General features: G+C 40.0%; 1 pseudogene; it reads left to right on the top strand.

Annotated features, from left to right (window-relative positions):
• The window catches only part of LOC146619634 (polypeptide N-acetylgalactosaminyltransferase 17-like), a 28,408-nt pseudogene extending 4,833 nt beyond the window's left edge, over window positions 1–23,575 (top strand).
• The last annotated feature ends 1,885 nt before the right edge of the window (window positions 23,576–25,460 follow it).

Here is a 25,460-nt window from a genome sequence, read left to right as displayed (position 1 = left end):
CCAAATGTATGAACATTGGAATAACTTATAGAGAGATACTCCCATACGGTTTATGACAAAATTTAATCCAAAGTGATTGATGGCCCTAATCATGACCTTTTGACCTCCCCCCTCCCCCCCGGAAGCGAGTAATGACCGTGACGAATTGCATCCGGAGAAGGGGGGGGGGCGGGAACCCCCCGACATCCGGAGAAGGGGGGGCGAACCCCGGAAGCGCGCCATCTGTCGCTAAGCGTGTCGAATTGCATCCTGAGAAGGGAGGGGGGGTAAACCTCCGGAAGCGCGCCATCTGTTGTTGGGAAAAAAAAAGAAAAAAGTTTTTAGAGGGAGGAGAATAAAAGCAGAGAGGAGGAGTTCACAATTTCTAAGCCTCAGACACACAAGATGGATTTCATTCTGCAGCCCAGCAGCTCTCCTGTGTCCGATGAGATCTGCTCTCCCAAAGAAGAAGGCTTTGAATATGCCATATTCAATTACAGCATATTTACTAAGGAAGGCCTCGATCCGGACCTTATGACACTTCCGGAAATACTCCGGAATTGTCTAGTCATTTTCAGACCTGATGCGTCATGTTCCATATACATGAGGGGAGGGGTTTGGTTCCTGAAGCACAGCGGTGATGCAGCAGCTGATTTTGTGCTGTATAGAGAGACAGAGCGGCAGCTAGTTTTCCGCAAACTCATAGTCTGAATTCTGTTTCAATATTATGACGATTTTCTCTGTATTTCTTAATGGGAATAAAGAGTGACTTCCTGTAGAGATTTCAATAGTATTTTATTTTCCTATAATACAGACGCAGTAAAAAAAACCTTTAAGATGATCTGCCTAGCAACAAATTGCATTTTTAGGCTACACCATAGCTTGTGATGAAAAGAAGAACTTTCTATCCGCTTGTAACCTACAGGCTGCCTACCCCGTATGTGTAAAAATGAATAAATATCCCTTAGTGAATACTTTTCTTTGAATACTACTTTTCCTTTTGAGAATCCCTTTTACAAGGGACTGAAAAAACAAACCATAATTGCCGTGACAGGCGATCTTGTTTCACACACACACACACACACACACACACACACACACACACACACACACACACACACACACACACACACACACACACACACACACACCGCGGGTCAAGGAGGAGTGAGATATCAGATATCAGTTTTTTCTCAATGCTTATAACCTATAACGCGCCCCCCAAAACAATATTATTATTATTAAAACATCTATAAGGTAGGTTTTGCGCAGCCTGCTCCTTGTCAGACCAAAGTTTTTTTCTTCATTACTTTTAGCTACTTTTACACTGGGTTTTCTCAATAGACAGAAAATGAAAATGAGGAGTCAACAGCCGATATTATCATTGCTTGTAACCCGGTAAATAATTTCGTACATCTCCCCATAAAATAAGCCTTAGTGGAAAAAAGCTCATATTCGAATAAGTTTATTCCCCTCTGTGGGAAAGAGTTTTTTTCTCAGAGTCAACCATGAGGCGAGTTTTGTCAACAGCAATTGTCCATTTGGTAAAACAAATATCCGCCTCTAAGTCGTATTTTACCGTTGCAGAATGTGGAAAACAGACAGCCCTCACAGGAGGCACCCAGGGGCCCACCTCACACACCATAGTTAAAATATTTAAATTTCAACTAAATTTGTAGTAATGATCGGATTTCCTCACTTATCTACACCACACTCCTTGATTTCTTATCGTTTCTTATCGTTCCTCTGTCCCTTAATAGAAACTATCCTCCCTTTCAGTTGTCTTTTGCACTTCCATATCGCAAAGCAGTTACTGTAGGTTATTTTCTGCTTATGCATTAATGTAATTAATTAACTTATTTATCCTTAAGTACGGTAATGACTTGAGTTCTAATGCTTTTTGTCTCTTGAGTTAGCCGTCAATGTGGGATTTTTTTACCCTTTTGTTCAGTTAAAGCTGCCTTTCATTCTTCAACGCAGCTTAAACTCTAATAGGTAAGCTTTCTTGTAATTTCTTAGTTCTGCAGGCTTCTTGAAAGACATCCGAGACTCTTCTTTGGATGCTGGATGCCTTTTGTTTTGTTTTCTGTCAAGATGATCCCACACTGCTTCGATTATCTTGAGGTTCGAACCCTGGAGAGATCAATCCATGACTGATGCGTTGTTTCATCCAGGCATACTTTGACTACAATGGCAGTATGTTTGCGATCATTGTCGTACTGAAAGTTGCTGCCAATCAGACATTACTTGGTATTACATGGTCGATCAAAATCTGGTGGAACTTTTCTACATTCATAATTTGATTAATTTGGATAAGAGCTCCAACAACACTGGCTGAAATCCAGCCTCAAAGCACGGTAGAGTATCCACGCTGTGTTAAAGACGGCTATAGACATTCACTGTTGTATCTCTCTTCGGACCTCTTCCATGCATATTTCAAATTTGGATTCATTACTCCATAAGACATATTACAGCTGATTTCTTTTTCCAGTCAATTTCTTGTGTAATTTGGCACACCTCAGCCTTATTTTTCTCTGTTCTCCTTCCTTAAGAATGGCTTATTAACAGCCACCCTTCCAACTCAGATAACTTTTGATGAAATGTTTACAGCACTTGAGTTACTCGCCACGGCCATCCTAAATGCTAAGAACACTAAACTTTAATTCTAAATTACGTTAACCAGAAAAAACAAGCCAAAGTCGAGATGTTGCTGAGCTGACCTGTGCTATGCTATGCCTTCTAAAGCACGTATAATGTAAACAGAACTGGTCTTTGCACAGAAGCCTGTGGAGCTTCATAATTAACCTCAGTGTGTGAAGAGCACTCTCCATTTAATAATAGCTGTAATAAAATGTTATGGCCGACGGTGTTAAACGCTGCACTTGGGTCTAGCAGGGAAGATTTCAACTTTTCAATACGAATGAAGGCTGAAAACTGATTAGATTAATGTCTGATGATCTTTTCTGTGCTTCTTCAAGTTTGTAACACCAAACATATTAAAGGATGATGTAAGGCTCACAGGAAGAGTTTAATTAGACACACATTTACTATTTTCTTTATACTCTTTCTTTCTTGACATGTTTAATATGATTACTATCAGAGGAGAAAATGACCCTTGTGTAGTTTAAAAAAGTTTTATTTAATCAAACTGTAATGTTGTTGAACTCTGACGGACGTGTCTTTTAATCTTGTCAACAAATCCTTAATCATCTAAATCTGCCATTTATCATCTAGTAAAATGTTCCCTCTGCTTCTGCTGCACATCTCCCCGGACACTCTCCGCTTCACCTGTCCTGTGCAGGTGGTCCAACCCCTGCCTGCCTCCTTAAACTGGGGTGTTTAAATCTCTTTACCTCTGTTGTGAACTTCACACAAAGTTTGTGGTAACAAAATCAAACTGACGAGGATCTCGTTTGAAAAACACACACTCACGAGACAAAATAAAAACAGACTGCTCAAAGCAAAAGCAGAGCCCTCACAGCTGGTAGTACAAAACACAGCGACAACATGCGTATTAGATACCCTCAGTGCCAGAAGCATAAATATGAAAAAATGTGATCACCAAGAGTATCCTAACAACGGCGTTGAGGTGGGTGTTACAGTAAAAAAAAAAAGTAGCCAAATTTTCATCTGAAAATGTTGAATTTTAGTAAAAACAATGCTCTGTAGTTTGATACTGTCGTTACAGACTAAGCAGATGTTTAAAGCCTTCGGACGCTCATTTGAAACGCACTCATTCTCCTTATCAGCTGGAAACATTAAAGCCGTAAAATGACTTTTTCAAACGGATAAAAACTATTGAACAACAGCAATGTTGAGCCTGTTCCAAAATTTGGATGTACATGTGTTGAAGGTGTGGGTCTTGTTGAATTATTAAACATACATTCTTTAATTTTTCGAGCCACAAAAACAACAACTTTTAATTTTCTTCTGCTTGAGTATCGGCCTCGGGTAGCTCTACTTATCATTGCTCAGTCAGTTGTCTGTTTGTGCTACTTTTTTAAGGAGCAGCGTATTATTGGTAAGGGTGACTTTATGTGTTTAGCTACTTAAGTGGAAGTACTGTGGATAGTTTTACCTTACATACATAGATCTACCAATACAGCTTCTGAGGTAACTGTTTACAAAATGTTATAATCTATTCAAAGGTTCTTTGCAATTTTACATTGATAAACATTATCCTTAACACATTTGGCCCACATAAAGTACTATGGCCATCACACTGTCATTTAGAATTGTTTAAATAACTCCTGTCTTAAGTCCTTCCATCAAAAAAAAAAAAAAAAAAAAAAAAAAACATGGTTCACTTTTACATCACAAAATGTTAGAAATATAAGTCGTTCATAACAAACTGAAAGGTTGGGAGTTTAAAAATCCAAACCGATGGAAGAATCAGAATCAGAATACTTTATTGATCCCTGGGGGAAATTATTTTTTGTTACAGTGCTCCATTATAAACCAACATTAAGACAAGACAGACAATACACTAACTAAGAATAGTACAATATATACATATATATACATACATACATACATACATACATAAGTCACTCATAAATAAATAGCTGGAAAAGAAACATGTGTAGCTGTAGCAGCAAACAGTGTGTTAAGTGGATGCGTTGTACAGGGAGATGGCCACAGGCAGGAAAGATTTCCTGTGTCGTTCAGTGGTGCTTTTCGGTAATCTCAGTCTCTCACTGAACGTGCTCCTGTGACTGACCAGCATGTCATGGAGTGGGTGGGAGGTGTTATCCAACATTGTCTTTATCTTGGACAGCATCCGCCTCTCCGACACCACCTTGAGGGTGTCCAGCTCCATCCCCACAACATTGCTGGCCTTACGGATCAGTTTATCGAGTCTGTTGGCATCTGCGACCCTCAGCCTGCTCCCCCAGCATGCAACAGCATAGAGGATCGCACTGGCCACAACAGACTCATAGAAAACTCATAGAAAATAGGAAGCAGAAGTAGAAGACTATAACGTCTCAGAGCACACGGTGTCTATTATTGTGTAGACATGTATAAATAAGAGCTTAATAAAGATGCTTAATTTCTTAAGAAATAAACAGGTGGAGTGATCTTTATCAAAAGTGGATGTTGCATCTGTGGCTAAACCACTGTACCCAAAAAAACTTTAAAAATCTACTGTGTGTGAGGCTGTGTAAGTAAAGCTTGCCCTTCACACCCGCGTGTAATAAACCATTTGTTGGGGGGTTGTGGATTTGGCACCTCAGCATTGTGAAAGTGGGGAAACATGTTTCTGGCTGTGCATAAGATTTCTGCTTACAACTTAGAATCTCAGTTCTAAATGAAATTCAGATGTTTTTTTTAAGTATGGCTAATGTATTATTTGACTTCTAAGACACACACACACACACACACACACACACACACACACACACAGAACAACACAGAGAAGAAGAAGAGGGGGTCGTTTTACTACGCATCATAAAAACGCAATCATTCATAACATGGACAGTGAGAAGTAAAACTCGTCGTCTTACCACATGTTATATTCTGTAAACTTAAAATAATCCGCAGAAATTAGAGTTTAGTGTTTTAATTCATCTATTAAAAAACACGAGTCAACATTACTGAAGTGACGCTTTAACGATGCGTCTTATCATCGTGTTTATGATGATAAAACATGTTCTCTCGTTAGTAGATGTCTGCGCTGTCACTTGTCACGAAAATGTTCAGAGCCAGGGTTCCTCTTTAATTACCATTGATCGTTAATAGGGTCACAAAAGATTTGTCGCATTATCCCCATAAACAAAATGCTTTTATAGAAATCATTGTGATACAAATATTTAGATTCTTGATTCACAATGTGCACGAACTCAAAATCTTTAGAGGTTCATATTTACTGATACTGTCGTGACCTTCCTTCTGTGATTGGATTTTCACTTATTGTCGGCTTTACAGTCACATAAAATTCATTCCAATTTTTTGCCTTTGCTTCAATTAAGGTGTTTCTTTAAATCTACAGCAGCTCCCTTTTCAAAAGGTTTACTGACATAGTAAGGAAGTAGCTAGGGAACTCGGTAAGTATGAGCAACAACAGCTTAGGGACTGTTTCTACAATAAAGAGGAATTCATCATCATCTGCAGTTCATCAAAAAAAAAAAACAATTCAGCAGATCCTCAAAGTATGGATACAATCTGTTTTCAGCTGTAGAGGTACGCTTCACGTACTTATCAACATGCAGTTTAGAGGCTTGCATTAGAGTGCTTTGGTACTTGGACCTCTTTTATTTAGCACGGTTATACCGTTGTGTATTTAGCTATATAAATATGCTCAAGAGTCTATCGTATGTTTGTCATGCAATTAAAAATTCAAAAATATAATTTTTAAATCAGTAACTTTGCAAATTTAGCGCGGACCCTCACCCCTCCCTCCGGCTCCCACGGCCCCGCTGTCACCGTAAGACTCATACTCTTCCCCCCACGTATGCTGCTATTGATCGTTGTCAGTTGTCAGTAAACCTTTTGAAAAGGGAGCTGCTGTAGATTTAAAGAAACACCTTAATTGAAGCAAAGGCAAAAAATTGGAATGAATTTTATGTGACTGTAAAGCCGACAATAAGTGAAAATCCAAAAAACGCCTCCAATCCTAATGATCTCCCCCCCCCCTCTCCCTCTCTCTGTGTGTGTGTGTGTGTGTGTGTGTGTGTGTGTGTGTGTGTGTGTGTGTGTGTGTGTGTGTCCTCACAGAAGGAAGGTCACGACAGGAGCTTTTTTCAATCAGTTTTTACAAGAAGTGTAGCTCATACAATGGTATAAATGTATTATTTGCGATACTTTATAAATATGAACCTCTAAAGATTTTGAGTTCGTGCACATTGTGAATCAAGAATCTAAATATTTGTATCACAATGATTTCTATAAAAGCATTTTGTTTATGGGGATAATGCGACAAATCTTTTGTGACCCTATTAACGATCAATGGTAATTAAAGAGGAACCCTGGCTCTGAACATTTTCGTGACAAGTGACAGCGCAGACATCTACTAACGAGAGAACATGTTTTATCATCATAAACACGATGATAAGACGCATCGTTAAAGCGTCACTTCAGTAATGTTGACTCGTGTTTTTTAATAGATGAATTAAAACACTAAACTCTAATTTCTGCGGATTATTTTAAGTTTACAGAATATAACATGTGGTAAGACGACGAGTTTTACTTCTCACTGTCCATGTTATGAATGATTGCGTTTTTATGATGCGTAGTAAAACGACCCCCTCTTCTTCTTCTCTGTGTTGTTCTTGTGTGTGTGTGTGTGTGTGTGTGTGTGTGTGTGTGTGTGTGTGTGTCTTAGAAGTCAAATAATACATTAGCCATACTTAAAAAAAACATCTGAATTTCATTTAGAACTGAGATTCTAAGTTGTAAGCAGAAATCTTATGCACAGCCAGAAACATGTTTCCCCACTTTCACAATGCTGAGGTGCCAAATCCACAACCCCCCAACAAATGGTTTATTACACGCGGGTGTGAAGGGCAAGCTTTACTTACACAGCCTCACACACAGTAGATTTTTAAAGTTTTTTTGGGTACAGTGGTTTAGCCACAGATGCAACATCCACTTTTGATAAAGATCACTCCACCTGTTTATTTCTTAAGAAATTAAGCATCTTTATTAAGCTCTTATTTATACATGTCTACACAATAATAGACACCGTGTGCTCTGAGACGTTATAGTCTTCTACTTCTGCTTCCTATTTTCTATGAGTTTTCTATGAGTCTGTTGTGGCCAGTGCGATCCTCTATGCTGTTGCATGCTGGGGGAGCAGGCTGAGGGTCGCAGATGCCAACAGACTCGATAAACTGATCCGTAAGGCCAGCAATGTTGTGGGGATGGAGCTGGACACCCTCAAGGTGGTGTCGGAGAGGCGGATGCTGTCCAAGATAAAGACAATGTTGGATAACACCTCCCACCCACTCCATGACATGCTGGTCAGTCACAGGAGCACGTTCAGTGAGAGACTGAGATTACCGAAAAGCACCACTGAACGACACAGGAAATCTTTCCTGCCTGTGGCCATCTCCCTGTACAACGCATCCACTTAACACACTGTTTGCTGCTACAGCTACACATGTTTCTTTTCCAGCTATTTATTTATGAGTGACTTATGTATGTATGTATGTATGTATGTATATATATGTATATATTGTACTATTCTTAGTTAGTGTATTGTCTGTCTTGTCTTAATGTTGGTTTATAATGGAGCACTGTAACAAAAAATAATTTCCCCCAGGGATCAATAAAGTATTCTGATTCTGATTCTTCCATCGGTTTGGATTTTTAAACTCCCAACCTTTCAGTTTGTTATGAACGACTTATATTTCTAACATTTTGTGATGTAAAAGTGAACCATGTTTTTTTTTTTTTTTTTTTTTTTTTTTTGATGGAAGGACTTAAGACAGGAGTTATTTAAACAATTCTAAATGACAGTGTGATGGCCATAGTACTTTATGTGGGCCAAATGTGTTAAGGATAATGTTTATCAATGTAAAATTGCAAAGAACCTTTGAATAGATTATAACATTTTGTAAACAGTTACCTCAGAAGCTGTATTGGTAGATCTATGTATGTAAGGTAAAACTATCCACAGTACTTCCACTTAAGTAGCTAAACACATAAAGTCACCCTTACCAATAATACGCTGCTCCTTAAAAAAGTAGCACAAACAGACAACTGACTGAGCAATGATAAGTAGAGCTACCCGAGGCCGATACTCAAGCAGAAGAAAATTAAAAGTTGTTGTTTTTGTGGCTCGAAAAATTAAAGAATGTATGTTTAATAATTCAACAAGACCCACACCTTCAACACATGTACATCCAAATTTTGGAACAGGCTCAACATTGCTGTTGTTCAATAGTTTTTATCCGTTTGAAAAAGTCATTTTACGGCTTTAATGTTTCCAGCTGATAAGGAGAATGAGTGCGTTTCAAATGAGCGTCCGAAGGCTTTAAACATCTGCTTAGTCTGTAACGACAGTATCAAACTACAGAGCATTGTTTTTACTAAAATTCAACATTTTCAGATGAAAATTTGGCTACTTTTTTTTTTTACTGTAACACCCACCTCAACGCCGTTGTTAGGATACTCTTGGTGATCACATTTTTTCATATTTATGCTTCTGGCACTGAGGGTATCTAATACGCATGTTGTCGCTGTGTTTTGTACTACCAGCTGTGAGGGCTCTGCTTTTGCTTTGAGCAGTCTGTTTTTATTTTGTCTCGTGAGTGTGTGTTTTTCAAACGAGATCCTCGTCAGTTTGATTTTGTTACCACAAACTTTGTGTGAAGTTCACAACAGAGGTAAAGAGATTTAAACACCCCAGTTTAAGGAGGCAGGCAGGGGTTGGACCACCTGCACAGGACAGGTGAAGCGGAGAGTGTCCGGGGAGATGTGCAGCAGAAGCAGAGGGAACATTTTACTAGATGATAAATGGCAGATTTAGATGATTAAGGATTTGTTGACAAGATTAAAAGACACGTCCGTCAGAGTTCAACAACATTACAGTTTGATTAAATAAAACTTTTTTAAACTACACAAGGGTCATTTTCTCCTCTGATAGTAATCATATTAAACATGTCAAGAAAGAAAGAGTATAAAGAAAATAGTAAATGTGTGTCTAATTAAACTCTTCCTGTGAGCCTTACATCATCCTTTAATATGTTTGGTGTTACAAACTTGAAGAAGCACAGAAAAGATCATCAGACATTAATCTAATCAGTTTTCAGCCTTCATTCGTATTGAAAAGTTGAAATCTTCCCTGCTAGACCCAAGTGCAGCGTTTAACACCGTCGGCCATAACATTTTATTACAGCTATTATTAAATGGAGAGTGCTCTTCACACACTGAGGTTAATTATGAAGCTCCACAGGCTTCTGTGCAAAGACCAGTTCTGTTTACATTATACGTGCTTTAGAAGGCATAGCATAGCACAGGTCAGCTCAGCAACATCTCGACTTTGGCTTGTTTTTTCTGGTTAACGTAATTTAGAATTAAAGTTTAGTGTTCTTAGCATTTAGGATGGCCGTGGCGAGTAACTCAAGTGCTGTAAACATTTCATCAAAAGTTATCTGAGTTGGAAGGGTGGCTGTTAATAAGCCATTCTTAAGGAAGGAGAACAGAGAAAAATAAGGCTGAGGTGTGCCAAATTACACAAGAAATTGACTGGAAAAAGAAATCAGCTGTAATATGTCTTATGGAGTAATGAATCCAAATTTGAAATATGCATGGAAGAGGTCCGAAGAGAGATACAACAGTGAATGTCTATAGCCGTCTTTAACACAGCGTGGATACTCTACCGTGCTTTGAGGCTGGATTTCAGCCAGTGTTGTTGGAGCTCTTATCCAAATTAATCAAATTATGAATGTAGAAAAGTTCCACCAGATTTTGATCGACCATGTAATACCAAGTAATGTCTGATTGGCAGCAACTTTCAGTACGACAATGATCGCAAACATACTGCCATTGTAGTCAAAGTATGCCTGGATGAAACAACGCATCAGTCATGGATTGATCTCTCCAGGGTTCGAACCTCAAGATAATCGAAGCAGTGTGGGATCATCTTGACAGAAAACAAAACAAAAGGCATCCAGCATCCAAAGAAGAGTCTCGGATGTCTTTCAAGAAGCCTGCAGAACTAAGAAATTACAAGAAAGCTTACCTATTAGAGTTTAAGCTGCGTTGAAGAATGAAAGGCAGCTTTAACTGAACAAAAGGGTAAAAAAATCCCACATTGACGGCTAACTCAAGAGACAAAAAGCATTAGAACTCAAGTCATTACCGTACTTAAGGATAAATAAGTTAATTAATTACATTAATGCATAAGCAGAAAATAACCTACAGTAACTGCTTTGCGATATGGAAGTGCAAAAGACAACTGAAAGGGAGGATAGTTTCTATTAAGGGACAGAGGAACGATAAGAAACGATAAGAAATCAAGGAGTGTGGTGTAGATAAGTGAGGAAATCCGATCATTACTACAAATTTAGTTGAAATTTAAATATTTTAACTATGGTGTGTGAGGTGGGCCCCTGGGTGCCTCCTGTGAGGGCTGTCTGTTTTCCACATTCTGCAACGGTAAAATACGACTTAGAGGCGGATATTTGTTTTACCAAATGGACAATTGCTGTTGACAAAACTCGCCTCATGGTTGACTCTGAGAAAAAAACTCTTTCCCACAGAGGGGAATAAACTTATTCGAATATGAGCTTTTTTCCACTAAGGCTTATTTTATGGGGAGATGTACGAAATTATTTACCGGGTTACAAGCAATGATAATATCGGCTGTTGACTCCTCATTTTCATTTTCTGTCTATTGAGAAAACCCAGTGTAAAAGTAGCTAAAAGTAATGAAGAAAAAAACTTTGGTCTGACAAGGAGCAGGCTGCGCAAAACCTACCTTATAGATGTTTTAATAATAATAATATTGTTTTGGGGGGCGCGTTATAGGTTATAAGCATTGAGAAAAAACTGATATCTGATATCTCACTCCTCCTTGACCCGCGGTGTGTGTGTGTGTGTGTGTGTGTGTGTGTGTGTGTGTGTGTGTGTGTGTGTGTGTGTGTGTGTGTGTGTGAAACAAGATCGCCTGTCACGGCAATTATGGTTTGTTTTTTCAGTCCCTTGTAAAAGGGATTCTCAAAAGGAAAAGTAGTATTCAAAGAAAAGTATTCACTAAGGGATATTTATTCATTTTTACACATACGGGGTAGGCAGCCTGTAGGTTACAAGCGGATAGAAAGTTCTTCTTTTCATCACAAGCTATGGTGTAGCCTAAAAATGCAATTTGTTGCTAGGCAGATCATCTTAAAGGTTTTTTTTACTGCGTCTGTATTATAGGAAAATAAAATACTATTGAAATCTCTACAGGAAGTCACTCTTTATTCCCATTAAGAAATACAGAGAAAATCGTCATAATATTGAAACAGAATTCAGACTATGAGTTTGCGGAAAACTAGCTGCCGCTCTGTCTCTCTATACAGCACAAAATCAGCTGCTGCATCACCGCTGTGCTTCAGGAACCAAACCCCTCCCCTCATGTATATGGAACATGACGCATCAGGTCTGAAAATGACTAGACAATTCCGGAGTATTTCCGGAAGTGTCATAAGGTCCGGATCGAGGCCTTCCTTAGTAAATATGCTGTATTTGAATATGGCATATTCAAAGCCTTCTTCTTTGGGAGAGCAGATCTCATCGGACACAGGAGAGCTGCTGGGCTGCAGAATGAAATCCATCTTGTGTGTCTGAGGCTTAGAAATTGTGAACTCCTCCTCTCTGCTTTTATTCTCCTCCCTCTAAAAACTTTTTTCTTTTTTTTTCCCAACAACAGATGGCGCGCTTCCGGAGGTTTACCCCCCCTCCCTTCTCAGGATGCAATTCGACACGCTTAGCGACAGATGGCGCGCTTCCGGGGTTCGCCCCCCCTTCTCCGGATGTCGGGGGGTTCCCGCCCCCCCCCCCTTCTCCGGATGCAATTCGTCACGGTCATTACTCGCTTCCGGGGGGGAGGGGCGAGGTCAAAAGGTCATGATTAGGGCCATCAATCACTTCGGATTAAATTTTGTCATAAACCGTATGGGAGTATCTCTCTACTTATTCATGATAACAACAATGACAATAATAGAGCTTTGGGTATCAGTGTTAAAAGAGTGCTACAAAGTGCAAAGAAACCATGGAAAGAGAAGACAAAGGATAGCTGAAGCTGCATAAAAGGAAGAGCCAAGCTATTTCACGCCTGAGAAGTTTTAAAATGAGACACTTGAGGCTGTGGGATCAGGTTGAACGGATTTTATTTAAAAAAAAACATCACAAGCACACATAAAACACACACCAAAACAGGACCCCTCTTGGAGAACTTGTCGTAAAAGTAAATTTTTAGTAACCATAAAAAATGAAGGTTTTGTACTAATTCAAAAAAGCTGAGCGCTTGGTGGTGAACTGAATCAAAGGCTAAATACTGTCAAGAAATTAGCATGCAATGAGGGACCTTATTAACCCCGCTAAGACAACTGCCACATCCTGTTGATGTCTTTTTGTGGATCTCATTTTCGAGCTCAGTGCATAACTTAAGGTATACCGTGCAGTTCTCTCACTGCCCCCTGCAGAGCTCAACTCGGCTGAATCAAACAGAATTAGTGATAAAACTGGGACGACACAAGGAACTTTCTATTTGACTGAAGTGGATGAAAAAAGTGGTGCTCTTAAAAGATGTTATAAACTTTGTTTCTGCACAAAGTAAAGTCAACTAAATGTGTGAGTGTGTGTGTGTTTGCACTTTTTTCAGGTCAGAACCAGTTCTAGCTAGAATAAAAGAAAACCACAAGAGGATTATCTTGCCGTCAATCGACAACATCAAGCACGATACCTTTGAGGTGGAGCGCTATGAGAACTCTGGCCATGGCTACAACTGGGAACTGTGGTGCATGTACATTAATCCACCCAAAGAGTGGTGGGAGGAGGGAGACATGTCTGCACCAATAAGGTATGCCAGCTTCTCCCATTTAAACGTGAACACAGATCTCACACTTCTGAGATGTATTTTTTTCCACTTCTTTAAGATTTTCAATAAAACTGCCACCAAGTTCTTTTTTTAGTTTTGGGGAAGATTAGGGGAAAACAAGAAAAAAAGCTCCTGATGGGAAACCAGACTTCATTAAAGCAATAAAAAAATTACAGCCTAAATTAGAGAGTGGTGAAAATAGGATTTTAATTATCTGATTATCACCCATATATTTGTGTTAAATTGGATTTCCTTCCATTCTTTAATTAAAAATAAGAATAAATTGCATGAGTATGCACAAAAATGTTTAGATTTACCCTCCACATAATAGGCTGAAATATAAAGTGTGAAACTTTGCATAGTGGAGATTTGGGTTGTAGAAAAGTACTCCAAAATAAACATCAGATAAAGCCACAAAAAAACACATTCTGGTGTTTGCAAACGCTCAGTGTCACATGATAGTGTGTTTTCCTGGCTGCAGGACGCCTGCCATGATTGGATGCTCCTTTGTGGCCAATCGGGACTACTTTGGAGAACTCGGTCTACTCGACTCAGGCATGGACGTCTACGGAGGGGAGAACATCGAACTAGGCATCAGGGTTTGTGTGTCACCCAGTTTCCTCTTGTTCCTGCTCCCTCTTTACCCCTGTAGGTTTTAAGTGGAGCAGTGGCCACCGTAGCGTGGCACCACTGATGAGGCCCCATTAAGAGTCCTGGAGGACCAGTCCTGTGTGAGCAGCTCACAGCAGGGCAATGGAGATAAATAGGTCACGTAGAGCAGAGCAGGAAGGTTGGAGTTTGTTTCTGTACATTTTGAGAGATTGGAGAGTCTTTTGTTTTTCTGCAAGGTTATTAGATTTTTCCTGAAAAAATAACGTCAAACATTTTCACAACCCGAGTGTGTTGGCTTTTATCCAGCAAGCTAAACAATCAAATATTTTTAGAAAGACAAAAACGGTTGCCTTGTCTTTGAGTTGACTTGGTCATAACTTGAATCTGAAATGGAAAGTTCTTATATCTTGTCATCAAAAATATCAAGATTCCCCCCAAAATTAAGTCTAGATAAGTAAACGTGTACAGATGCAATAAAACAGCTAAAATTCAGCTTCAACGCACCTATAAATATATTACAACTGCTGGAGATGAAGTATTAGCAAAGACATGAATCTAGCCCACAATGTCACATCTCAAGAACCACATTTCTTTCTGTTCCTCTTTTACTACAAAGCAGTGGGACACATATCCAGAGTTGCCCTGCGACAACAACATTTCTACATTTCACTACAACCCTTACAAGAGGATTGTTTGGATGTGTCCAGGGAGAAGGCCCTCATTCAGAGAAACTCTTTCATAACAAGCACTTGAATCAATGACTGTTTGGGTTTTAACAGGATTCTTGGGATAATGAATGTTAAGCGGTAGATATCAGCACCTCTATGGGGCAATTTTGCATGGTTGTTGTCCAACATCTTTTACATGAAATCATAGTACTGCTTATTTATCTTAGAGTGTGGCAGAGAGCAGTAAAATGTTTTTTTTTGGCATACCCTCTGTTGGTTAGCACCCGTGTCCTTGGGTAACAGAAACACATAGGTTATCTTTAAAACCTATGTGCCCATTTTCTGTTTGTAGTGCTCCTTATCTGTGGATGGAACATGTTTCATATTGTTCCCAGTGTGAAGAAAGACTGACGGACCTACTTTTTATCCAGTAGGAATGTTTGTCAGGAGTGAAATAGGTTGCATCTGTGCAATTGTTTGGCGACCTGTCAGTTTGAAGTTTCTGTTACGCTCACATCACTTTGACGTGGGTTCAGATAGCTTGGATATCCATGTCTTCATTATGTTCACAGCAGAAGGCTCGTGGGTTGGACACACTCAGCAGATACTTTATTAGATACACCTTGTCAGTATTAGGTTGGACACTCTTTTGCCTTCAGAGCTGTTTTAATTCTTCATGGCATAGATTCAACAAAGTACTGGAAACATTCCTCAAAGATTGATCGTGGCATGATGGCCTCATGCAGTTGATGCAGATTTGTCAGCTGTGCATTCACGATGGGAATCTCGTGATCTATCTGATTGAGATCCCCTGACTGTGGAGACTTTCCTGTTAGCTCACAAGAGTAGCACCTGATATGGTCCTCTGCTGCTCTAGCCCAAATTCTTCAAGGTTCACGGTTCAAAGTAATGCAAAAGTGGTTTTTAAGAAGAAGTTATCTGTTTTACTGTTGCCTTCTTGTCAGCTCAAAGCAGTCTCTGGTCGGGTCTGGTATCAACAAGATATTTTCACCCAGAGAACTGTCTCTCATTGGATATTTCCTCTTTTTTGGACCATCCCTTGGGATAACCCTAGAGATGGTAATACAGAAATATCCTAGTAGATCAGGAGTTTCCAAAATACTCAGACCAGTCCTTCTGTCAACAACAACCATGCCTAACGTGTCTTAAATCTTCTTTCTTTTCCATTTTGATGCTCAGTTCTTCTGTGAGTACCCTGCCGAGATCCACTTTCTGGGTAAATTATTCATTATGAGAGCAGTTAATCTCCTTTTGAAGCTTGTGGATGTGCACAACAATTCTACCTAACAGTGAGAGGTCAATTCAGGGTCCAGTGGTTTGATCTCACTCACAGTCCTGCATGAATGAATTCACAGCACCATGTCCTGTTCTCATCTGTTCTTCAAGGGGTTTTCCTCTGAAGCCTCTGTGTTTGTTTAAGGGCTGTGTTTTTCTGTGGCTGGGATAGTTCCTAATTGGTCAGTTGCTGGCTTTGCACATTTGTTCTCCAAACCTGCAGAGGATACCTCAGTCTTGACCTGCTGATTTTGATGGCTATCATTGTGAATGAAGTAAGGATTACAGCTAGGTCATTGGATTCCACCACTGATCAACTTAGAGATTGTAGCTACATGATGCCCTTATTTGGGCATGTCCATTTTTCCTGAGGTTGTGTAGAAGCTTTTGGAAAAAGGGATGAGTACCACTGGCTGTTTCCAGAGAGGATCCTGGGAGGAAGTTATCTTGTTCAGCTTCCTATTTCTTCAATAGCAAGTCTGCTAGGTCAAAAAGCTCTTTTTTAAAGTTTTGCATTAAGAGCTGTTTCAGTAGCTCTAGATGCACCATAACATTGTTCTAGCCATTCTGATATCATTTTCAGCTCAGCTGCTGGGTGGTTTGTATGAGGAGATAATTGATTCAACCTTCATGCTCTGAGGTTTCTTTTCTAAACCACTTCACAAGCAGGTGAAGCTCTTCTGCTGCAGTTAATTCTTAAACCTTTAGCACCAAAAATGAATGATGTCCAGTAGTTCTCCACTTTATCATTATACTTTCTTTGACCTCTGTTAATGAGAAGCAACAAAAGGAACGAATCTTGGTCAGGAAGAAGAAATACTCTTGTACACATTTAAGGCTATTCATCATCTCTCTCCTCCATATCTCTCTGATCTGGTTCAGATCACTGCCCCATCTCGATGTCTTAGATCTTCTTCTTCCCTTTCTCTCTCCGTCCCTTCCCCCCGTCTTGCCACCATGGGGAGCAGGGCTTTCAGCTGCTCTGCTCCACGACTCTGGAATTCCCTACCTCCTGATTTAAGAAATATCTCTTCCATCTCTCTCTTTAAGTCCCAACTCAAAACTCACTTGTTGTCTTATGCTTTTATGATTGTGTAAACTGCTTGCTTTTATGCTTCTTTTTTTATTCTGTTGTTGTGTAGCTCTTGGGGCTATGCTAGCATTCATGTCTTATTGTTCTGGCCCGCTGTCCTACATCAAAGCTGGGAAATAGCATGGTGAACTGTAGAAGATGTTTTGGCCACATCTTCAAGCATGACTTGTGCTTCTGACCGTCTCTTCTTGTTGATCTTTAATGACATGCCTGGAATCATCATGGTGTATTCGCTGACTGGGAGAGTGCTCTGGATGATACGTTGTCACAGCAAACAATATAAGTAAAAAAACATGCATTTATGTATGTATACTCACAGTTGGAGCTTAAAAGTTAACCCAGTGCTGAAGTGCCGAAAACCTCAGCTCCTCTTGATGCCCCTTAAGGTTGGCTAGAAAAAAATGAATAAAAGCAACAATTAGATATTTTTTATATAACAGAAAACAAGAAGAAAAACCGAGAAGGACTTCTAAATGTACAGATTTAGCTTTCATTAGTTCCAGCACAAAGAAAACACGTCCTTCCAGGTGCTCTATGCTCCAGCTGTTAGCTGTAATTGACTTTATAAATCAGGACATCGCGGCGACTGTGCATCTGCCTATTTATATTTCCTGCTGCCCAGCAGCCAGCAGTATATTATTGTGAGCTTTAATTCATACTCCTACTACCCACAGGTGTGGCTGTGTGGAGGCAGTATGGAGGTGCTGCCTTGCTCCAGAGTGGCTCATATTGCACGAATGAAGAAACCTTACCACAGTAACATAGCTTTCCACACACGCCTTAATGCCCTGCGTGTGGCAGAGGTCTGGATGGATGAGTACAAGTCCAATGTCTACCTGGCCTGGAACATCCCCATGGAGGTGAGAACGGCATTTTTCTGCACCAAGACCTCTCTTAGAGAGGATGCTGTCAGTCATGCTTGTCTGTTTGTGACTATCAGATGTCCATGTTCAGAGCCAAACAGTTTTTCTTTTGGTTCCACAATTTATGTAGAGACTTTAGGCATAATAACTTCCTTTGCTCTTGCAGAACCACGGTATTGATTACGGAGACATATCACAGAGGGTTGCACTGAGGAAGAGTCTGCAATGTAAGAGCTTTCACTGGTACCTAGACAACGTTTACCCAGAGATGAGGAGGTACAACGATACGCTGTTCTACGGTGAGGTGAGCCATGAAGGACAAAGACACAGGAAAAAGTAAGTTTGTAGATGTAAGATCTGATGTACAAATTAAACCACTGAAATTAAATAAATGATACTTACACAAAGTCCTAAGAAACTTGTATCTCCTCCACAGACCAAAATATAACAAGAAAGCAGGGACTCAGACAGCATGTACATCCACATCTTCTCAGCTGTTAATAGAAAATAAATGAGATTTAGAACTTTGTCTGATCCACACTGACACATCCTTGTTTTTAGCCTTTATACATTTTTAATCGGTAATTATTTTGGGGAATATTCATATTTTATGAATTAAGTCTGACTCTTTTTTTTTGTGTATTTAAGGTCCGCAATTCTAAAGCAAGCCACCTGTGTATGGATCAGGGTGTGAAGGAGAACCACACAGCCACCCTGCACCCATGCCATGGGTGGGGTCCTCAGGTACAACACTCTTCCTCACCACCATACTAAAGAGTATACTCCATCTTTTTCCAGTTGCTTTGCTTTCTCATGAAAACATACAGTGAGCTTCTCCGGTGATGTGATTTGCAGCTGTGTCTCAATCACAGGCTCAGCTGAAATCCTCCAAGGAGCGAGTTCTGCTGTCAGAATAAAATTGTGTCTTGCACTTTTTGTGTTGAAGCCCTGAGTCAGCCAGTGTCAGCTCTTCATCCCTTCAGCCCTAAGGGCCTCTCTTTTTAGCTCACAGTGGTAAACAGGTGCTTTAGGCAGAAAGTCAAGGCTTCAGTGGTAAAATGCTAAAGGAGCTAAAATTTCAATTCAATTCTGGAAAAATGAGTGCCGCTGATAGGTTTGTAGCTTGAACCCATCCGCTGGAACGTTAAAGGCAATATAATTACACTGCAAAGCAAGACACGAAGTAGGCAAGCTTCATGTTACTCGTGCACGGGAGAGAACCGGACAATCGCCGTTCCTTCGCTTGGCCCCAGTTGCTCTCGTCCGTCCTCCCGTACCACTGTCCTTTTATTGAGGTTACATGAATATGCATAAGTTCGTTAACATATGACGTCTACATACACACAAAGAGTAATAAATTCAAATTCAAATTTTATTTGTCACATACACAGTCATACACAGTACGATATGTAGTGAAATGCTTGGACAACTGCTCGTGACCTAAAGAAAACAAAAAAGGAAAGGCTATGAATAAGGTAGGAAATAAATATGAAAAATTAAAAAGGGGTAAATTTAACTAGGAAGGAATAAAATATAAATTAAGGTTAAAAATGAAATAACTGTACAACACAAATTAGAATGAAGGGTAAATTTAACTGGGAAGAATAAGATAAAATATATAAATTAAAGTTGAAAATAAAATAACTGTACAACAAAATACACCAATACACAGTATAGAACTATATAAGAATGTATGAAGAAATCTAAATATAAATAAATATATACACAATAACAGCAGCTGTACAAGTATTAACCGGAAATGAAGAATATAGTGACCAGTGTTGTGCAAAAACAAAGTCCAGAAAGTCCAGTGTGTGTGTAAGAACTGTATGTGTGGGTCAGTACTGTGTGGTGGTGTGATTGAGAGACCGTATCGCCTGCGGGAAGAAGCTCCTCCTCAGTCTCTCTGTGTTGGTCTTCAGGGAGCGGAATCGCTTTCCTGACCTCAACAGAGAGAACAGTCTGTTGTTGGGATGGCTGAGGTCCTTCACGATCTTCCTGGCCTTGGTCCAGCACCGCCTGCTGTAGATTGAGTGCAGGTCAGGGAGCTCGGAGCGGATGGTGCGCTCAGCTGACCGCACAACCCTCTGTAGAGCTCGTCTGTCCTGCATGGTGCTGTTCCCGAACCAGGTTAAGATGTTTCCCGCCAGGATGCTCTCTATGGTGCACGAGTAAAAGTTCCTGAGCACTTTGGAGGGCAGTTGGAAGTCTCTCAAGCGTCTGAGGTGGTAGAGACGCTGACGGGCCTTTTTCACCACGGTGTTGATGTGACAGGACCATGACAGGTCCTGCGTGATGTGAACTCCGAGGTATTTGAAGCTGTCCACTCTCTCCACTGGGCACTCGTTGATGACGGGGGTCTGGTAGTTCCTCTCCTGCTTAGTGCTGAAGTCCACTATCAGCTCCTTTGTCTTACTGACGTTTAGAAGGAGGTTGTTCCTCTGGCACCAGTTCTCCAGATTCCTAATCTCCTTCAGGTAGGCCGTCTCGTTGTTATCAGAGATCAGGCCCACCACGACGGTGTCGTCAGCAAACTTGATGATGGTGGTGGAGCTGGTAGTGGCCACACAGTCATATGTGTACAAAGAGTACAGCAGGGGGCTCAGAACACACCCCTGGGGGGCTCCAGTGCTGAGAGTGGTGGAGGCTGAGACATGTCCGCCCATCCTTACTGCGTGCGTGTGTGTGTGTGTGTGTGTGTGTGTGTGTGTGTGTGTGTGTGTGTGTGTGTGTGTGTGTGTGTGTGTGTGTGTGTGTGTGTGTGGACTGCTGATCAAAGGGTCAAACATCCTTGGTCAGGAAGAGGGTAGCCTCCCCCTCACCCTAGATGGTTCATCCTAGATAACACGGTGAGGAAGTCCTGCAGTTCATCTAAACAAAGACTAGACTAGAACAGACGCAACTACGTTAATCCTACCATAAAACAATAAAACACGGTATGACCTCTCATGCTCCCAAAGTGCTGTCTAATACACACACAGTTTGCAGACTATCAAGGATCAAAACCTCTACCAATCTACAATTAATTACAAAACTCTAAGCATATATAAGTAAATATTTCTAAGCATAAATGACAATCAACAATACAAATCGAACAGCCGTATCACACTTTCTTCACAAGACATGCTTCAGTTGCATTTTTTAAAGTTATCCTTTTGATGGAACAAAAAGTCTTCAGTTTTTATTAGACCACCAGTTTTTCACACTTGCACTTCCACGGAGATAAAAGCGACCCCATGGTGTCTTAGCGTGGGTTCTCTCCAGGTAGTCCGGCTTCCTCCCACAGTCCGATGACATGCACGTTAGGTTAAATGGTGACTGGCTGTAGGTGTGTATGCAAAACAGATAAAGCACATAAGTGCATAAAATAAAGTGCGATATGAATATCTGTGAAAAGATGAATGTAACTTGTAGTGGTCAAAGATACTAGAAAAACATTTTAATAAATACTCTGTTCTTAAGAAGAAGCAGTGACATCTAGGGACCACAAGTGGGATTTTTTAAGATTTTGAGTCCAAACGCTGTTAAATCACCTAACTTTTGTATGATGTACTGCAAACAGGATGCAGTTACTCTGCAAAAAGACCCAAACTGGGCTGACTGGGTGGTTGATGGAAAGCTTTATCTTTATATCTTTTGCAAGGCATTGCAACCACTATTCATGCTTTGTTAGGAACAGAATGCGATATAAACAATTTCCCAATCAGTCTTTATCGTCAGCACACTCAAAGCCTCAGAGCTAGATGCAACCAAAGGAACTGTTTTATCTGCACTGCTAAAGTGGAAATTACTATTAATCTGAACGAAAAAGCTGAAGTGAAAGACACAAAGGTTAGAAAACAGAGCGGGAAGAATCTGACTCACTTCTGCTTTTTCTTTCTGTCAAGTTGAGAAAACTGCAGAATTTGGTGTTTATAAAATGTTAGGGCTATATGTGGGTTAGAACTCTGCTGAAACAACACTGTGATTAGCAGTGATGTACAGGAAAATCTTTGTGTTTAGCACTCAGTGAAGAACAAAGACATGTTTTGCCTCTCAGCAGTATTGGGAACAACACCATCCTCTTGTTCAAAGCAGCAAAAAAAAAAACCCAACAGCTTGCATAATCAAGGAAAATTCCTGCCAGGTTACCTTCAACTTGTACATCATCACATACTTATTTCATCGTTAGCTAATAAAGAGAAGAGTATTCACTCAGCCAGTTCAGTAACTTTCCGTTTACTGTATGTGTGACGTATCTGTTTTCCTCTTAGTTAGGACGCTACACTAAAGAAGGTCAGCTGTTTCTGGGACCCCTAGGCAGCACTGGTGAGGACACTCGTTGTGTGGTGTACGATCAGATGAGCAACTTTCCTCAGCTCCTCAATTGTGAAAAGGTGACCAACGTGAAACAGAAGACATGGCATTTCTCTCAGGTCAGAAGTGTAAAGAAATCTCTTTTTCAATGATATAACTGAGTGTTTATAAGAGAAACTAAAATTTACTGGCATAGAGTTGAGAGGAAAAGTATCTATATGTCAGATTTTAAAAGGGACCTATTGAGCTCATGTCTGGGTCCATTCTTTTTTCTCTTGGACTCTAATATGAGAGTAGCTTTGCATGAATCTTCATTTCTCTCATACTCAGCATTGCTGCAGCCCCGTAGTTCATGCTTTATCTGACAGAACCGCCTTTATATTCCGAATACCTCCGTTGAAGCCACCTTTCTTTGTGTTAAAACCCTCACAAACAGAAGGTTTTAACACCAGTAGGACAGATCTGTCTGTTTGTGATGACTATATTAGGATATCATCTCTGCTATTACTGAAATCAAAGCAGTCTGGTTAACGGGGATTATTTGCACATAAATTGAGACTTTGGCTATGATTAATATGAACAATAACTGTTGTAAAATTATATTTATGCTAGAAAATAAGGGGTCCTCTTAAGACAACTAAACCCAGACTGCTTAAAGGGTAACAAGCGACTCAATATACCTTTTACTTTGGCATTGATTCTCTTTTTCTTTTAATGTGAAAAACCTTTTGTAAGTCAATTTTCTGTTGGTCTTTTAGTTCTGTTTGGGTAACCTTTAAAAACTAAAGAGTTACAGCCTGTAGCACGGGAAGAGGAGAGCTTGAACAGTGATGCTGCAGACCTTCTGCCACATCGATTCTTTGTCACACAGCAGGACAAGCAGTGAAGAGTCCTGCAGACGTAGAAGTCTTAGGGAAATAGGGAGACCTTACTTATTTTATATAGATGTAAGGTAAAAAGTTAGTGCCATTTGTTTAAGAAAGAGGTTGCAACAGTTCACATAAGGCCCGGTCTGGTTACATACTGTTCTGTCACCATCACGCATTGTTCACAGACCATCTGTGAAATCTGTTAAAACCAAAGTATTGTATCTCCTTCTGCCTTGCAGAACGAATCGATCATAAATCGGGCTACTGGACGCTGTCTGGAGGTGGTGCCGGCTAATGTTTACTCCGGCCACCTGCTGGTCCTGCAGCCCTGCTCGGGGCAGAGGTGGACCATCAAGAACACTATGAAGCAGTGATCGCCTGGCCAGTTTCATTGGGACCAATTACAAAGGCTATTTCCAAGAGCTGTCACCTGACGTTACCTTGGCCAGTGGACAATCAATGATGCGGGGGCTCCTTAGCTTTTGAAATAAGACTCAAAAATAGATGGCTTTAAGGAGACGAGTGATGAGGTGGTTTGGAAACAATTGATGTTTTTTTGTTTTTGTTAGTTTTTTTTTAAAAACATGGACATTCAACGTGGTGAAAGTTTAGCATGAGGACCATTTCTCTATATGAATTTTACAAACTTTCAATGTGATGTTGCCATAATTCCTGTGTGCCACTTCTTTACAGTGTTTAAGTTTTAGTAGACATTTAATCGACCAAAAGCGTGTTCTTTCTTATGTGAAGGGGAAAAAAAGTTTCCATCTTCCATCAGTCTTTCTGCAATATTTCATTCATTTTGTGCCACGGACCGGCCCTAAATAACTAAAATGTGTTCATAACACACGGGAAAAGACACAGGGGAACTGAGGTAACGATAAAAACAATAAATATGAACGATAAAACGAAGAAAAAAACCCCCGGTAAACCATAAATTGCACACCTGAACCTCAACACTCGCGGCCCGGTACCAAACGACTCACGGACCGGTACCAGTGCATGGCTCGGGGGTTGGGGACCGCTGGTCTATGGTACTTAGAAATTAAGGAATGGCTACTCGTGACAGGAGAAAATTTTACACAGTTTAGCAAAAATGCCTGAAAAGTGATTCTTATGTTTTTCAGAAAATTCAAATCCTTGTAAATATTTATAATTTGAAGAAAAATATGCTAAAAATATTACTTGGTGTACTTTTTTTTTCAAATCACCCCAACAAGGACTCTGGGCTAAATCTCACTTCTATGTTTTATGGATTCTGACTTTTATTGCTATTTTTCCACCAAGCATTCTGTAGCATCAGATGCAATATATCTCGTAGCATGAAGTACTGTAAGCAGTTGGGTACAAAGTTTCTTTGCGCTAAGTTAATTTATTTGGTTAACTGCTGTGTGCCATAACTACTGAAAACCTAGTCAAACATAGGAAGCACTTTTTTGGACAAAGGGTTGGAACATGAACGAGAGAGGAGGATTGAATCAGGAATGCACAAAAGTACCAATAGTGGAAATGCAGGAGGCCTTAAAGGCTGAAATTATTAACGTACTGAGATGTATATGATGTCATATATTAAATTGCATAAGTGTGATCAGCTGGATTTTTGCTCCCAAGATTGTCTTCCAATAAACAACTGGTTTCCTGGGTTGTGCTTTGTTACTGTGTTTTAGGATACATCTGCAGTCTTTAAATTTGTCATACTTTAATTAGTATGCTTATTTTTTTCAGTTTAATTTTATTTTCAAGCTTGTTTGTAATTTTTTGCTGCTAAACTCATGCTTTATTTTGCTTTTCTGGACTATAAATAAGGTAGAGACAGCAAAGATGAGCTACCATGCTGGCCTGCTCTCCTTTTAACTGCTCCATCCATTTTCATGGTTGTGGTCAAAATATTTTCGGCATGCTGTGAGATTAGTCCTCAAAATCATCCCCCAAAATAGACTACTTCAAAAGAGATTTCACCCTCAGCTTCCAGCTGCATGGCATCTGCTGTAACTTACACCAACTCGACTTAAGAGTACTTTCATCACATTTTTTATAAAAGCGCTTCTACACAATATTACCCAGCCACAAATAAAGCAGCCAGGTGGCCGAACATTAAAGGGACTGTTCTATAAATGACAAGTTATGGGTTCAATCCTGAAGCAACCATATGTCCTGTAAATAGTGTCCTTGAATCAGACACTGACCTCCTACTGCTTACTCTCGCTAAACTGCTCTGGATGAAGCATCAGCTTAAATGCTTAAGATGTAAATAAAACA

The sequence above is a fragment of the Diplotaxodon limnothrissa genome, linkage group LG14 (assembly GCF_057381915.1).
Source record: "Diplotaxodon limnothrissa isolate DT_005_m linkage group LG14, D_limnothrissa_male_GT1.1, whole genome shotgun sequence".
Taxonomy (NCBI): domain Eukaryota; kingdom Metazoa; phylum Chordata; class Actinopteri; order Cichliformes; family Cichlidae; genus Diplotaxodon; species Diplotaxodon limnothrissa.
This window is presented reverse-complemented; position numbering and strand designations above follow the sequence as displayed.